Raw genomic sequence first — 6,780 nt, 5'->3', positions numbered from 1 at the left:
TTGTAACCTTACTTTCTGATCACACCTCGTAAATAAAATATTTTGGCACAGGAATTGTCGACTCTAGCTTTGCAAGGAAGTGAGCCAATGCACCCAAATTATACAGAGAAAAGAAAAGTTCAAGAATGACGTTCAATATCAACATCGATGGGTCAGTGGTAGAATGCTCGCTTTGATACACGATCGATACAGAAAAAGGTTTTGATCGACTTAGTATGCAATATGCAGAGCTTTTATGAACTCCACTTTAATATAGAATTAGTTTTAGTAATGTCACTGTAATTACCAAATACTCATAAAGCAGCCTTTCCCAACCTGGGGTGCGCAAGACTATATCAGAGGATCCGCAATCGAATCTGAGAAAGGCACACACAGTGGTGAGAAATACACCATTTTAAGTTAAATGATAGAATTAATAATAATAAGTTAATTTGCGTGAGAAGTAATATTCGACGTACAAGAAAATGTCTTCAAACGAAAATCTTCTTTGACACAATAGATGACTCAAAAAGGAAAGAGGGAATGAGAAATTCTTCCTCGGTATTCTTTCATTTATCAAAATCCCTTGACCCAAGCTATTTTCTGTAATATATACACTCTTCCTCCTTCCCCCTCCCGTACCCCTTCCATAGCTTTTGTTGTTACGAGTGCGAAAAGTGCTGTTTCCTCTAGATTATTTATTTACAAATGATTTTACTGAATTGCCGAATGAGGTAAGCGGTAAGGGAAAATCTGGCGACTGAGATGCGGCTGGTACAACCCCGCCCATATATATTTTTGTAACAAACTGGGTGCATTGAACTTATGTTGCGGTTCTTGAGCATCGGGGCGGACTCGGCGGAGAAGCTTGCATCTGACTATTTCTATATCTAGTTCCGAATGCTAGTCTTGAAGGGGTTGGAAAGAAATACCCTGAATCCTATTCCTGTACACAGCTATACTTGTTAGTTGGTGTTAATGGACAGTAGTGTACTTTTGAAGCTAGGGCATCGTGTTTATGTGTATGTGTATGAAGTGTATGTGTATGTGCGTGTGAATTTCATATAATGGATCGGTGGCAAAAATCAGGTTCGCTAAAACGCGGAAGAAGCGAAACTAAACGGCGTGACAAACATCTTGGCATTTGAATGCGGCTCTCCAAGTTTCCTTTAAATGCTGCTAGCAAATGAGAGGCTAGCGATATTGCCACGTTTATCTTGTACACATCCACGTCTACCCTCTGCCATATGATCGCGCTGTAGTTCTCTGCTTAGCCATAACCACACCCCTTAGTACTCGGCAACATCGAGTCAGAGCTTGCGTTTTATTCGCTTAGCTGAAATGCCAAGATGTTTGTCACAAGCTTTAGTGACAGTATAGAAGGAGAAAACAAACTATTTGAGTTCAAAACAAATTACGCAAATATTGTGATAAATATGTAGAGATGGAATTTACTGTACTGAGGCAAACGGTGTTCAAAAACCGCAGTGTGTTGTTTATGGCGAAGTGTTATCGGGAATGAGTGTATGAAACCATCGAAACTGCAAAAACGTATCGAAAGTAAACATTCTTAGCTTAATAAAACGGTTGAGTATTTTAGAAACAAGCTAACAGAACTTAGTGCTTCTAAAAAGATACTTAATGACATTTCCTATGGACAAAATAACGAAAGGGCAGTGTTAGCTTCTTATAAGTAGCTTTATTAATTGCGGAAAAGGACTACCTCACACAGTTGGTGAAGAGTTTGTTCTTCCAGCTGCCAAAGTAATGACACGCCTAATGTTTGGGGAAAAATTATCAAACGAGTTATCTTCAAGTTCATTATCTAACAATACCATCAAAAAAAGAAGAAACGGCTGGAAATGTACAGGACATGTTAATAACACAAGTGATGGACACGGAATACTTCACTTTGCAACTGGACGAAAGTACCGACGTTTCTGATAAACCAAATTTATTAGATTTGTCAGATATGAACACGACAGTACCATACAAGAAGACCTGTTGTTCTGTAAACAGCTCCCGCTTCACACAACGGCAGAAGCTATGTTCGAAATTCTAAATTCTTTTTATGGTGGAGAATCATATAGAATAGTAACGTTGTGTTGGCATTAGCACAGACGGTGCTCGAGCAATAACTGGTAAACATAAAGGACTGATAGTACGCATTCAATCGGTTGCTCCGTTAGCGAAATGAACCCACTGTAGTATCCACAGAGAAGCATTAGCTTCACGTGATATGCCATATAAAATGTAAAGTGTTCTCGAAGATGCAGTGAAAATTGTGAATTATATCAAGTCCCGTCCTCTTAATTCTTCATTATTCAATGCACTGTGCAATGAAATAGGGAGTGACCAACAACTCTTTCTACATTCCGAAATTCGATGGTATCTCGTGGAAGAGTCTTGACCCGTCTTTTCGACCTCCGCGATGAAGTGAGGTTATTTCTTTAAGAATCCAAATTTGAATTGAGTTGTCGTCTGAACGATTTCACTTGGCTCTCAATTGTAACATACATGTCAGATATTTTCAGCTTTTTAAAACTCCCTAAATGCAAGCCTTCAAGGCAAAAGTGTTACCATATTTATGGTTCAAGACAAGATTGAAGCAGCATTCAAGAAACTAAATGTTTGGTCCCGCCGCCTAGACAAAAAAGAATATGATTCTTTCTCTTCCCTTGTCAACAACTGAAGAAGATCATCCTTCTGATGTTGCTCGGAACATGAAGAAACATTTATAAACCATGTCCTTAAAATTCAGGGAATATTTCCCAATAAACAAAAGAAAAACTGGAGTGGGTAAAAAATCCTTTCCTAGAGACGGAAAATGAGTTGCCAAACAACGTAGAAGATTAGTTGTTGGAACTTCTGTGTGACTCCGTTATGAAAATGAAGTATTCATCCTCCATACTGACTGATTTCTGGTTCTATGTGCGATCAGTGTATCCCGAAATCTCGATAAGGGCGCTACAATGCTTAATGCCATTTGTCACGACATACCTTTCTGAATCAACGTTTTCTGCTCTTTCTTATCTGAAGAATAAGTACTGGAATAGACTTGATGCTGAGGCGGATCTTCGCTTAAAAGTTTCTTCGTTTGATCCTGACATTTCCAAGTTAGTGGCTGAAAAACAACACCAACCATCATATTGACTGAAGTTGTGTACCTCGGTGAGTCATACACTTATTATCATGTTAACTTGTTAAATTTAATACATTTTATTTTATTTGTCCAGGAAAGTTTTTTTTTTCTATACCTGATGGATAGGCTATTGTGGTTTAGTTTAGTTTTGTTTACGTACTGAATTTATTTATATATTTGCAACATCTTAGTCAAGGTGTCCGGCCTTTGGTTTGAAACCCAAGACCACCCGATTGCGGAGTAGGCATCATACTCTAACATGATTATACCACTGCAAAGAAAAACAAAAACTATATATATATATATATATATATATATATATAAACATTCTGACCGCCCAAAGTGATGATCACGTTTATTTCGGATCAGCATGCGGTATTACTACTTCTTTCGAAGCAAAGGGTACCACAATTACCAGGATATACTATGCCTCACTGGTGTGTGCGTTGAGGGATTCAATGAAATCCCAGAGTGTGGCATGCTGACAAAAGGTGTCCACCTCCTAGAAAACAACGCATCCGTTCACTGCTTGAAAACGTTGGCCAGACAGATGCACGACTCTGGGTATGAAATCCGCCATAGTTCGCGTTTTCTTTTGATCACACACCATATTCATCCCACCTCTTCCCAACCATGCAGTCATTTCCTAGGGGCAAATACTTCTTCGATATTACCACTCTGCTTTCTGAGGTACAGTAATAGATTGTGAACCACTATACCTTACTTCACGTTCGGACTTATAACACAGCAATGGTGCAGAGTTACGAGCTGTACATTACCACATGACCTACATAGGTATGCAGGATTACGCGTGCAAAATTTCATCGCTCTACGATATTTGGAAGTGGGTCAGAGTAAATCTTTCTCGCGCACCTCTCGTTAGCCGGCAAATTTCAAAGAAATTGTACGTGTGCAAATTACTCAAAAACTATTGATTTTCGACCCCGGTTCATATAAGTGAAAATGTTTCAAAATACTTGTAGAATATCTCCTTGGAAGGAGTGCATAGAATTACCAGCCACTCTGTATATACACTGACATGGGAAAAATATAAACACTAACCATACATATTGCAAGTGATCCTTCACATGTATTGTAGACTCTATAAAGGGGGACCGTAGTGTGGAAAAGGTTGGGAAAGGCTAAGGTAAATGATAGAAATGAACTCATCAGGTTGTTTGTATCGAAAATTTGCATCAGATGTAAGTAGTAAGTAGTAAGATTTGCATCAGATTCTAATTCGAAATCCCATGAATGACCTAGAATAAAGCAGAAAGACTGATACAAAACAGAATCCTGGTTGAAGCAGGAAGTAGCTATCGGAATGTATTGGTCTATCACTGGTTAAGCTGAAATTATGTTTGTTTCCATACAAAGAACTTAGGTTTCTTAAGACTTAAAAAGAATTAATGAGCTCGCTAGATATATTAATAATAGTAGTAGGTAGCCTGCAGTACAAAGTTGAATGAAAGCTAGGATAGTAATATGAAAAGAAACGTTTGTGAACAGCGTATTTTGAACAAGCCACTGAATATTTTGAGGTCCTACGTAAATGAATTGGCAGCATGGTTGGGAATTGCAAAAAAGCAGTTGAAAAATCCGTCGATCCAACGAGGTTCAGAACGTAAGTTGGTCAAATACAATTTGACAACATTTATAGAACGTTTTGGGTCCCTGCTGCAAATTGCAGTTTCCTCAATCGTACAATAACTTGGCTTAGCATAAATAACAATAACTTACAATAACAAGTTTGTTGGCAAATAATCTTATGTTAGAAAATGAATTGATTGGTTAATGCTTTTCAAAGCAGCTATTTACAATATATGGACAACGTTAAAATAGTTGGTTAGCCTACCTTTTTCTAATAGTGACCCGAGTGTCTGTGCCGTCAGAGTAGGACATAACTGACTAATTTTGTACAAGCAATCTCTTACAGAAGTATTCACCTCTTTCGTTTGTCTATAAGATTTCTGTATTTCTTCTATTTTTTATCCTTTTGATATTTTAACATTATTTTTCTTCTGTAATCTGGTTTCCAAACACAATATGGAGCAGAGTAATTAACTTTCACATACCCGTAAACTGAAAAAAAAAAAATTAAATGAAATCTTTGAGTTTTACGCGCCACGCTTATGCCGGTTAGGCTAAAGGAGACGGTGGTGAGAGATGGGTGAAATAGTGGAATGAAGATAGTGGAAGGAAACGGGAGAACCCCGAGAAAACCCATGCATACGGTGTTTGTCCACCACCAAGTTCACTTGGCTTGAGCGGGAATCGAACGAGGGACCCCCACACACCAGAAGTGAACGCTCTACCACTGAGCTACAGCGACCGAAAATCCGTAAATTGAGTTGATGAGTTGATTTAAAGTTTAACGTCCCTTTCAGCAGCGAGGCTATATCAGACGTGGACCTAATGATTAACGTGAAATCCGAACCACATGAGCTCTCGCTGGAAATCGAACCCGGGTCTCCCAAACCCCTAAATGGAAGCTGGGGCATATTTCACCCTGTGGGAATATCCCATCGAGCCCAATTTCTTCTAAAAAGTGCATTGAAGAAAATAGTGGCATAAAAATTTTATGAATTTAACGTCAACTAATATGTAAAAACATAGAAATTCTCGGCTCTAGCTTGACAAGGGAGTAAGACAGTGCTGTTACATAACAGTGAGAAATGATAAGCACAAGGGAAGTTAACCACGTTAGCATCGGTGGTTCAGTGGTAGAATGCTCGCCTGCCACGCGGGCGGCCCGGGTTCGATTCCCGGCCGATGCAGGGAACTTTTTGATTTGCTTAGTATCCAATATGCAGGACTTTTATTAAGAATACTGCTTTAATAAAGAACTCTGTTCTAATTAAGCAGAAGCTTCATTGATGTCATTGTAAATACCAAATACTCATGTGTGAATCGTTTGCAAAAGGATAAAGGGTAGGAATCAACACATCTGAGATTTCTGTATCAGGTCATTTGTATCGAAAATTTGCAGCAGATATAAGTAGATGTGGATGGCCTAGAATAAAGCAGAAGGGCTGATATAAAAGAGGATCCTTGTTGAAGCAGGAAATAGCTATCGGAATGTGTTGGACGTTTGTTTGTTTCGATGCGAAGAAGTCCGGTTTCTTAAGACTTAGAAAGAGTTAAGTAGCTGGCTAGATGTATTAATAGTAGTAGATAGCCCGAAGTACGACGTTGAATGGAGGACTTCCACGAAACAATAACTGATCTGTGAGAGAAATTGAAAGAAAAAGAATATGAAATATGAAAGTAATGAAGATGCTACTCAAGAGAAAGACAGAACCTTATTCGATGGAGAGTAAATTGAAGTAAAGATATTTAGATAATATGATGTTGTTGGGTGCAAGAAGAAGAAAGTACAAGGAAATTAGGGAAGCACAGAAAAGCAGTCATTCTATAAAAAGGAAATATAATTGAAAGCGAAGAACGATCTATAGCAGGAAGAAGGATGGAACAGGGGAGTTACGTCCATGGAAGTTGTGAAAGCATCATTTCTTTTGATTTTACAGAATGATGCATTAAAGTAAATGATTATGGAACAAAATGATGCAGTCTTCCTATTTGCTGTCGTTTTAATTTTCTTTTTTTTTTAATTTGTGGTTGTCAAACACCGTGTGCGTGGGTTTTCTCGGGGTTATCCC

General features: G+C 38.4%; 1 non-coding gene across 1 annotated transcript; it reads left to right on the top strand.

Annotated features, from left to right (window-relative positions):
- Positions 1 to 5,827: 5,827 nt before the first annotated feature.
- TRNAG-GCC (transfer RNA glycine (anticodon GCC)) lies at positions 5,828 to 5,898 on the top strand. The gene has a single exon. It is a non-coding gene; the product is annotated as a tRNA-Gly (tRNA).
- The last annotated feature ends 882 nt before the right edge of the window (positions 5,899 to 6,780 follow it).

Source organism: Thermobia domestica, chromosome 14 (assembly GCF_964235325.1).
Source record: "Thermobia domestica chromosome 14, izTheDome1.hap1.1, whole genome shotgun sequence".
NCBI classification, from domain to species: Eukaryota; Metazoa; Arthropoda; class Insecta; order Zygentoma; family Lepismatidae; genus Thermobia; species Thermobia domestica.
Note: the sequence above shows the minus strand (reverse complement) of the source record. Positions and strands in the feature narration are given on the sequence as shown.